The following is an 11,242-nucleotide window of genomic DNA, read 5'->3' as shown; positions in this document are numbered from 1 at the left end:
TGCCACTCCTCTGCGTGTTGTCTGACATACTCTTTAATTCAACGATTCTGTGTCCCTGAGTAACAATTCTGTGTCCCTCAGTAACAATTCTGTGTCTGTCCCTGAGTAACAATTCTGTGTCCCTGAGAAACAATTCTGTGTCCCTCAGTAACAATTCTGTGTCCCTCAGTAACAATTCTGTGTCTGTCCCTGAGTAACAATTCTGTGTCCCTGAGTAACAATTCTGTGTCCCTGAGTAACAATTCTGTGTCCCTCAGTAACAATTCTGTGTCCCTCAGTAACAATTCTGTGTCTGTCCCTGAGTAACAATTCTGTGTCTGTCCCTGAGTAACAATTCTGTGTCCCTCAGTAACAATTCTGTGTCCCTCAGTAACAATTCTGTGTCCCTCAGTAACAATTCTGTGTCCCTGAGTAACAATTCTGTGTCCCTGAGTAACAATTCTGTGTCCCTCAGTAACAATTCTGTGTCCCTCAGTAACAATTCTGTGTCTGTCCCTGAGTAACAATTCTGTGTCCCTGAGTAACAATTCTGTGTCCCTCAGTAACAATTCTGTGTCCCTCAGTAACAATTCTGTGTCTGTCCCTGAGTAACAATTCTGTGTCCCTGAGTAACAATTCTGTGTCCCTGAGTAACAATTCTGTGTCCCTCAGTAACAATTCTGTGTCCCTCAGTAACAATTCTGTGTCTGTCCCTGAGTAACAATTCTGTGTCCCTGAGAAACAATTCTGTGTCCCTGAGTAACAATTCTGTGTCCCTCAGTAACAATTCTGTGTCTGTCCCTGAGTAACAATTCTGTGTCCCTCAGTAACAATTCTGTGTCTGTCCCTGAGTAACAATTCTGTGTCCCTGAGTAACAATTCTGTGTCCCTGAGTAACAATTCTGTGTCTGTCCCTCAGTAACAATTCTGTGTCCCTGAGTAACAATTCTGTGTCCCTCAGTAACAATTCTGTGTCTGTCCCTGAGTAACAATTCTGTGTCCCTGAGTAACAATTCTGTGTCCCTGAGTAACAATTCTGTGTCCCTCAGTAACAATTCTGTGTCTGTCCCTGAGTAACAATTCTGTGTCCCTCAGTAACAATTCTGTGTCTGTCCCTGAGTAACAATTCTGTGTCCCTGAGTAACAATTCCGTGTCCCTGAGTAACAATTCTGTGTCTGTCCCTGAGTAACAATTCTGTGTCCCTGAGTAACAATTCTGTGTCCCTGAGTAACAATTCTGTGTCCCTCAGTAAAAATTCTGTGTCCCTCAGTAACAATTCTGTGTCTGTCCCTGAGTAACAATTCTGTGTCCCTGAGTAACAATTCTGTGTCCCTCAGTAACAATTCTGTGTCCCTGAGTAACAATTCTGTGTCCCTGAGTAACAATTCTGTGTCCTTCAGTAACAATTCTGTGTCCCTCAGTAACAATTCTGTGTCTGTCCCTGAGTAACAATTCTGTGTCCCTGAGTAACAATTCTGTGTCCCTGAGTAACAATTCTGTGTCCCTCAGTAACAATTCTGTGTCCCTCAGTAACAATTCTGTGTCTGTCCCTGAGTAACAATTCTGTGTCCCTGAGTAACAATTCTGTGTCCCTGAGTAACAATTCTGTGTCCCTCAGTAACAATTCTATGTCTTTCCCTGAGTAACAATTCTGTGTCCCTGAGTAACAATTTTGTGTCCCTGAGTAACAATTCTGTGTCCCTTAGTAACAATTCTGTGTCCCTCAGTAACAATTCTGTGTCCCTCAGTAACAATTCTGTGTCTGTCCCTCAGTAACAATTCTGTGTCTGTCCCTGAGTAACAATTCTGTGTCTGTCCCTGAGTAACAATTCTGTGTCTTTCCCTGAGTAACAATTCTGTGTCTGTCCCTGAGTAACAATTCTGTGTCTGTCCCTGAGTAACAATTCTGTGTCCCTCAGTAACAATTCTGTGTCCCTAAGTAACGGTTCTGTGTCCCTAAGTAACGGTTCTGTGTCCCTAAGTAACGATTGCGTGTCCCTAAGTAACGGTTCTGTGTCCCTAAGTAACTGTTCTGTGTCCCTAAGTAACGGTTCTGTGTCCCTAAGTAACGATTCTGTGGCCATAACTCTGTCCCTCAATACAGACAGGTGGTCTGTCTCTCCTGAATGACTGGAGGCTAATGGAGAATTCTAAAATGGCCGCAATTTATAGCTCGACCATTACACAGTGCTGGCTGGCTGCTGATTGGCTAATGCGATCACATGTCATGAATGAATGCATTATGGGTCAGCGCGCCTTGTCTGCGCTCCTTCCCAGAGATCCCCGCTCCGTCGCCGCACATGTCGCCGCCATTTTTGGAAAAATTTCGATTCGCGCATCCGAAGTCTGCTAATTTTCGGATTCGGCGCGAATCGAAATTTTCCTAATATTCGAAACGAATTCCACTTCACCAAGTTTGATTCGCTCATCTCTAATAATAATAATAATATATAAATCCTGTATAATAATAATAATAATAATATATAAATCTTGTATAATAATAATATATAAATCCTGTATAATAATAATATATAAATCCTGTATAATAATAATAATATATAAATCCTGTATAATAATAATATATAAATCCTGTATAATAATAATATATAAATCTTGTATAATAATATGCAAAATGAATGTGAATGGGAGTGACTGTATAATTATCAATCAGCTGCTGCACTTGCAGGGTTCTAATGAGGAAAGTTGCAGGTCTGCATCTCTATAGATGTGATTCCCTCACCAAAGATGACATTTTTCTTGTAGAGGATGCAGAAAATCCAACTTTGAGGAAAATTAGTAAGCCAATCACACAAGCAGGAAATTACATTTCTCAGTGGGGGGTGTTTTCTTCCAGCGTGACTTTACATTGCTTTACATTTTACAGAAAGTTGCAGCGCTGCAGATTGAATAGGAAAGGTAATTTTTAATAACTTTAAATTACAATATGACTTGTGTCACAATTATGCTATATATATATATATATATATATATATATATACACACACACACAGGCGTACCTCGGTTTACGAATTTAATGTGTTCTGCTGGACGTTTTGTATTGCGAAAAATTAGTAAACCAAAATGTGGTTTCCCATAGGAATACATTGAAAACCAATTAATCCATTCCAGAGGTCAGAAATAAGTAAAAAAAAGTCTTATCTGTTCAAAACTCTTTATAAAGTGCACTTTAAAGGCATAAATACTGAACAGGGACATGATTTAAAAAAAAAATTGTAAATGCATTGAAAACCAATTAATCCGTTCTGGAGGTCAGAAAAAAGTAAAACAAAGTCTTATCTGTTCAAAACTCTTTATGAAGTGCACTTTAAAGGCATAAATACTGTACAGGGGCATGATTAAAAAAAAATTGTAAATGCATTGAAAACCAATTCATCAGTTCCGGAGATCAGAAAAAAGTTAAAGAAAAGTCTTTTATCTGTTCAAAACTCTTTATAAAGTGCACTTTAAAGGCATAAATACTGAACAGGGACATGATTTAAAAAAAAAATTGTAAATGCATTGAAAACCAATTAATCCGTTCTGGAGGTCAGAAAAAAGTAAAACAAAGTCTTATCTGTTCAAAACACTTTATGAAGTGCACTTTAAAGGCATAAATACTGTACAGGGATATGATTAAAAATTAATTAGTAAATGCATTGAAAACCAATTAATTCATTTCAGGGGTCAGAAAAACATAAAAAAAAGTACTTTTTATCTGTTCAAAACTCTTTATGAAGTGCACTTTAAAGGCATAAATACTGTACAGGGGCATGATTAAAAAAAAATTGTAAATGCATTGAAAACCAATTCATCAGTTCCGGAGATCAGAAAAAAGTTAAAGAAAAGTCTTTTATCTGTTCAAAACTCTTTATAAAGTGCATTTTAAAGGCATAAATACTGTACAGGAACATGATTAAAAATTAATTCATAAATGCATTTCCTTTTCCTTTTTCCCTTTCCTTCCATCCTTTGTTCAGTCAATCTTCTTTGTTTCATTTCACTTAGTTTTCAAAAACTCACATGGTAAAATAATTTATGTTTGAACCATGTTTCTTATCAACTAAAGCACAGCACTGCATACGCAGCATGGTTACCTTTCCTTCAACTATCCCTTGCCCGCACTGGCATCTTCTGTTGTGTTTGGTCACCTTCATTATCTGGCATGGGAGGACATCACCCCTGTGCATGCGAAGGAGTCAGTCACCCCGGTGCACAGGGAAGGGACCATGCCGGAGATACAAGCTGAGCTGCGCATGCACAGCTCGGTGTAAATGCTGGAGAAGACGGTAAGCAGGCAGATGGGAGTATTTTATTGAAATAGAAGCATTGCACGTATCTTTTGCAGTAAGGGGCCTACCTGAAATGTACAGTAGTTCTGCATTAACCCCTTTCCAAACTAAATTCTGTAAATGAATGTTTCCTTGTATGATGTCATTCTATGTTTTTTCAGCTGTGAGGCCCAACTGTCACTGACAGCTCCTGGTTGGACAGCTCCAGTGGGTGGTTCACAATCATGTGATCAGAAGGTGGGCATGTGGCTGTGTCTACAAAGAAAGTCAGTTTAAGAGTTTCAGAAGTCGGAAGGCGGGTGGGGTTTTAGGGTCATGTGGCCGCCGTGATTCACCATCATGGCGGCCACATAATCGGAAAATCTCCCCTTTCGATCGGGACCTTTCCATGAGTCACGGACATATGTGCTGGGAGCTCGCAGGGCATGCACTCTCAGGACATATGTATTTTCTAATTGAACGCAAATATGCGGCAGCTCGGTGTCAAGGCCCAGACGCCGAGAGGCCGCATATTTGCATGTGTACACCATCAAGGGGTTAACCTCCTTGGCGGTATGATTCTTTCCAATTTTTTGTGCTGAAAGCGGTACCATTTTTTTGCATGGAAATATGTCGTTTTTTTTATTGTAGGCTGTAATTTTTAGGAATAACTCACTGAAATCTGTCCGAACAAGAGTCTAGTAAACATCCCGGGTATGATAAAATTTGAAACACGAAATCATAAATTATAATTTAATAAATAATCATAAAAAATAATAATATAATATTAATAATAAATTTAATTCAATAATATAATCAAACCAAAAACACTGAAATGTGAAATAGAGCGCCAAGTTCGCACATCACTGAGCTCAGTCGCAGAATCGTTTTCAGTGTCTGATGAGGAATTTCCCCCACGAATCATTATCACTCAATTCTGCAAGTGGTTCTGATTTACTATCGCTGTTCTCTAGCCGGTCTAAAACCACTTTTGACCTAAAGGGACGCTTTTTGGGCGCCATGGATGTTTCTCAGTTTCCAGGCAGAAAGAACAGTAAAGATGCAGGCAGGGTGCCGGACAAAGCACTCGGGACAAAATGTATGTGAAATGGTTTGATACAGCAATGACAGCAAAAATTACATTTTTAAAAAATTTCCCACCGGTTCTGGCGCCCGTACGTCCCGACGTCACAGGGACCGGAACACAGAAGCCGGATGTCTGCATCAGCCGGAGGAGATGGCCGGGGACGCTGCAGGGGACACATCAAGGGAGCGAAGGACAAGGTAAGCGCTGCAGGGACCCCCAGAGCAATGCCGCATGGTAAGCCCGAGTGTAGCTCGGGGTTACTGCTCTTGGTATAGAAATTTTCCCCCGAGCTACACTCGGGATTACCGCTAAGGAGGTTAAACAATATAGTAAAACATTATAAAATGGCAGCCATCAAATATAATCTTTTCATGTCTCCCCCTTCGGGTATTGGTGTGAAGGTTTAAATGCTTGTCTAGTCTAAAGAGATAAAATAGAGGAATACTTACCTTATTCCATACTGCACAAGGCTTTTCCACCATTGGATGACCCATACTTAAGCAGGCCATATATGGGTCGAATTCCGAATGATTTTCCAATCGAAAATCAAAAACATTGTTCGTTCTCTAATCCAATGGTGCCACCAAGGTTTTTGAAAATTGGTGGTTTTTCACGAATTTTCCACCATGCCCGATAAACGAAACCACGAAAATCGCCTGGTGCCATTGCCCCACTAACAGAGCAAAAATCAACCGATTATTTTTAGGTCTGATTTTCAAACGAAAAATCGTTCGGAAATGGACCCATGTATGGCCGGCCTTAGAAACCACTCTCTGGTCCTGTAGTAACCCCCCTTGCTGGCATTATCAGTATTCCTGCATTGTATGTGAAAACGTCGAGGGGTTACGGAATAAAAGGGAAATATTCTTCTACTTTAAACCCCCATAGACTGAAAAAAATCCCTATCCACTGCCTATTGTGGCTTAAGGGGGGCAGCTGGCTGTTGGCCTTACTATCTAGGGAAGGGGCACCTTTTAGAAATCTAAAAATAAATAAATGAAATAAATATCATGTTTTGCAAATTTGTTTCCATTTGTCATCCTAAAAAAATAAATCTGAAAAGAAGATGTGCAAAAATATTTCACTGGAAAAACAAAAGTTTTAATGTCCTTTAAATAATATTATGTACAGTGATTGAGCTAGACAAATTAGTCACATGGGGATGGTTAAAAGAGAAGTTCACCATTGGGAATATGTTACATGTTCCATCCGTGTTTAGGGTAATATGTTCCCATAACCGCAGCCACCGCCCTCCCTTCCTCCGATGTATAATACGGGGAGAAGTCTCCCCATACTATTTTTCAGATTTGAAAACAGTGTAGCCGTGCGGGGCTCCACCCACAAGGCCGCGTCATTCATTCATGGACTTCCGTGAATAAATGAACTGCAAGTCCCAACAGCGTTAGCAGCTGTGGGCTTGTAGCTTCCTGTCAGTGTATCTGCTTGACCGTACAGTACATCCCATACACACCATACATCCAGTACACCCCATACATCTCGTACATCCCATACACACCATACATCCAGTACATCCCGTACATCTCGTACATCCCATACACACCATACATCCAGTACATCCCGTACATCTCGTACATCCCACACACACCATACATCCAGTACACCCCGTACATCTCGCACATCCCATACACACAGTACATCCGGTACACCCCGTACATCTCGTACATCCCATACACACAGTACATCCAGTACACCCCATACATCTCGTACATCCCATACATACAGTACATCCAGTACACCCCGTACATCTCGTACATCCCATACACACAGTACATCCAGTACACACCATACATCTCGTACATCCCATACACACAGTACATTCAGTACACCCCGTACATCTCGTACATCCCATACATACAGTACATCCAGTACACCCCGTACATCTCGTACATCCCGTACACACAGTACATCCAGTACACCCCGTACATCTCGTACATCCCATACACACAGTACATCCAGTACACCCCGTACATCTCGTACATCCCATACACACAGTACACCCCGTACATCTCGTACATCCCATACACACAGTACATCCAGTACACCCCTTACATCTCGTACATCCCGTACACACAGTACATCCAGTACACCCCGTACATCTCGTACATCCCATACACACAGTACATCCAGTACACCCCGTACATCTCGTACATCCCATACACACAGTACATCCAGTACACCCCATATCGTACATCCCATACACACAGTACATCCTGTACACACTGTACATCTCGTACATCCCGTACACACAGTACATCCAGTACACCCGGTACATCTCGTACATCCCATACACACAGTACATCCAGTACACCCCATACATCTCGTACATCCCATACACACAGTACATCCAGTACACCCCGTACATCTCGTACATCCCATACACACCATACATCCAGTACACCTCATACATCCCGTACATCTCGTACATCCCATACACACCATACATCCCATACACCCCGTACATTTCGTACATCCCATACACACCGTACATCCAGTACACCCCGTACATCTCGTACATCCCATACACACCATACATCCAGTACACCCTGTACATCTCGTACATCCCATACACTCAGTACATCTAGTACACCCCGTACATTTCGTACATCCCATACACACAGTACATCCAGTACACCCCGTACATCTCGTACATCCCATACACACAGTACATCCAGTACATCCAGTACACCCCGTACATCTCGTACATCCCATACACACCATACATCCAGTACACCCCGTACATCTCGTACATCCCATACACACAGTACATCCAGTACACCCCGTACATTTCGTACATCCCATACACACAGTACATCCAGTACACCCCGTACATCCCATACATCTCGTACACCTCATACATCCCGTACACCTCATACATCCCGTACACCTCATACATCCCGTACACCCCGTACATCGCGTACATCGCGTACATCCTATACACACAGTACATCCAATACACCCCGTACATCCAGTACACCCCGTACACCTCATACATCCCGTACATCCCATACACACAATACATCCCGCACATCCATTACACCCCATACATCCCATACATCCCGTACATACCGTACATCCAGTACACCTCATACATCCCGTACATCCCATACATCCCATACATTCCGTACATCCAGTACACCTCATACATCCCATACATCCCATACATTCCGTACACACCATACATCCAGTACACCCCGAACATCCCATACATCCCATACACACCGTACATTCCGTACACCCTATACACACCGTACATCCCGTACATCCTGTACCAAGGGCGGACTGATAACTCATGGGGCCCCCAGGCAAAAGGGGATCATGGGGCCCCTTCGTCCTTGCCCAAACTTAAAAAAGCCTATGAAAAAGGTACCAGGGGCATCTCTTGGGGCCCCCTACTGACCCCAGGCCCAAATGGTCAGTCCGCCCCTGTCCTGTACATCCTGTACACACCGTACATTCCATACACCCTATACACACCGTACATCCCGTACACACCGTACATTCCATACACCCTATACACACCGTACATCCCGTACACACCGTACATTCCGTACACCCTATACACACCGTACATTCTGTACACCCTATACACACCATACATCCCGTACACACTGTAGATTCCATACACCCTATACACACCGTACATCCCCGTACACCACTTACATCCTGTACAGCAAGTAGATATTCTGACAGGTCTGCAGGAGACCTGCATGGCATCAGATCTGCTGATCGCTGGTGCAATGCTTTCCAGGCTCCTGTAGACAAAAATAATAAATGCACATGTTTTTACCTTCAAAAAAAATGTGCATTTATTATTTTTTTCTAAAAAGTGAACTTATCCTTTAAATATCAGTGACTGTGATGCCTGTGATGTTCATCAAATATTTACTGCAGTTCAGTCACTGAAATTTAAAACACATGCACCAGGAAGTTACACCTGTAGTGAATGTTTGGTGAATATCACAATCACTGCTTGGTAAATACGCCACATTTTGTTATTGTCAAGTTAACCGAAGCATACTGGATATACTAGACTTCTAGGATTCAATGCCTCATAGTCACAAAAGGGTTAAAGTGAAACTTGTTTGATCCTGTTTGTGTAATACTCAACTGACATATAATAATATTAAAAATATTAAAGCTGATACAAACCTAATTTGTGAAACTGTTTGTGTTCATTTTCACTGGTATATAAATATGTTTGAATTTGTTTGTGCAATACCCAACTATCATATACTAATATTAAAGATGCCTAAACCCAATTGGATGATTTAAAGTGTCTTTAAATCCAAAATCCAAATGTTATTTAAACGTGTTTGCGTGTAATATTACATTGCATACATATTGCAGTAATCACTATTACAGTGAAGGAAATAAGCATTTGATTCCCTGCTGATTTTGAATGTTTGCCCACTCACAGAGAAATGATCGGTCTAATTTATTGGGAGGTAATGTTCTGGAGCTGGGAGTATAAGTGGGGGAGTTAATTCAGCATGTGTTGTGCCCTTGTGGACATGGCCTAAAAGTGGGCATGCCCAAAGGCAGGAGTGGAAAAATAAAATGTTTTTTTTCACAGTCTGCGGCCTGCAGTCTATCGTTATTCCCCTTTGTATAGACAAAATAGGGCCTGGGGGCACACTAAAGAAATTAAAATAAACCTTGGAACAGCAATGATAACCCGCAGCAAATGTCTGGGCCAGCAATAATCCTCAGCAAGTGTAAGAACCAGCAATGACTGTAATAACGGGGTTATTGCTGACCCAAGCATATGCTTGGTATTAACCCAGCATATGCTTGGGCCAGCAATAACTCCCAGCATGGCATAATAATTAACCCCCGGTGTGTGCAGGTTGCAATGTGGTGCGCCAGCGGCAAAGAGCACACACTGAGGCCGAGGTGAATCAGTACAGTATATTAAGAAAGCCCCAACAATATACAATCAGGCAGCCGACCGGAGCCCCTAACAAACAGTAGCAGAGGATTGTTGTCTTGGAATGATAGTACCAGATTCTGCAGTGAGGAGCCGGAATGAAGCCTGGCCAGTCCATACCCAAATGGGAGGCTTTCTGAGAGGAGATAGCGTAGTGCCTGCCAGGGGCGGACTGACCATTTGGAAACTCGGGCACTGCCCGAGGGCCTGGGGTCAGTAGGGGGACCCCATGAGATGCCCCTGGTGCCTTTTTCATAGGCTTTTTTGAGTTTGGGCAAGGACACAGGGGCCCCATGATCCCCTATTGCCCGGGGGCCCCATGAGTTGTCAGTCCGCCCCTGGTCCCTGCACTTTCCCTACTCCACTGGAACATCTCCCTATTACCAAAAACTGTCCCTGAAAGACAGGAACCTGTCCCTAAACACAATCGAAACACAATAAGAGCAACATGTAACTGCATGAAGCATAATTATAGTAACAACAAGAGAATTTTAAACAACATAATGTCAGGAACCATAAACCAGGCGGAGACAGAAAGTGTAGTTAAAATCACTTTAACTGCAGACACAAGAACAGAAGCAGGAACACAGTGGAGCCAACGAATGGCTGGTAATTAACAGCTTCTGAGCACTGAAAGAAACGATCTGCTCGTTAAGAAGCAGGAGCCCAGCCCTGACACATAATCAGAGTATTTTGCAGGGAGTTGCCCACAGTAAGACCGAATTGGGCGCCGGACCTTACTGTCCTCTGTGGAGTCATCCTGAGAACTGTCATCTTCTGCACAAAGCTCTGAGGCCTCAACAGGACCAGCCATATCTCCATCTCCTCAGCTGGATGCTGTTTCCATGGAGAAGTCAGAAGGACCATTGGTGGGAATGGTTGTTTCTTCATTCCTTGCACTCCCCCTTGGGCTCCAACTGGCTGCCTCTTTCACATTTTGGATTCTTCACCAACGCCCG

Source organism: Staurois parvus, unplaced genomic scaffold (assembly GCF_062004578.1).
Source record: "Staurois parvus isolate SC_StPar_1 unplaced genomic scaffold, SC_StPar_1.0 ptg000647l, whole genome shotgun sequence".
Taxonomy (NCBI): Eukaryota; Metazoa; Chordata; class Amphibia; order Anura; family Ranidae; genus Staurois; species Staurois parvus.
The sequence above is the reverse complement of the archived record's forward strand: the minus strand, read 5'-3'. Positions refer to the sequence as shown.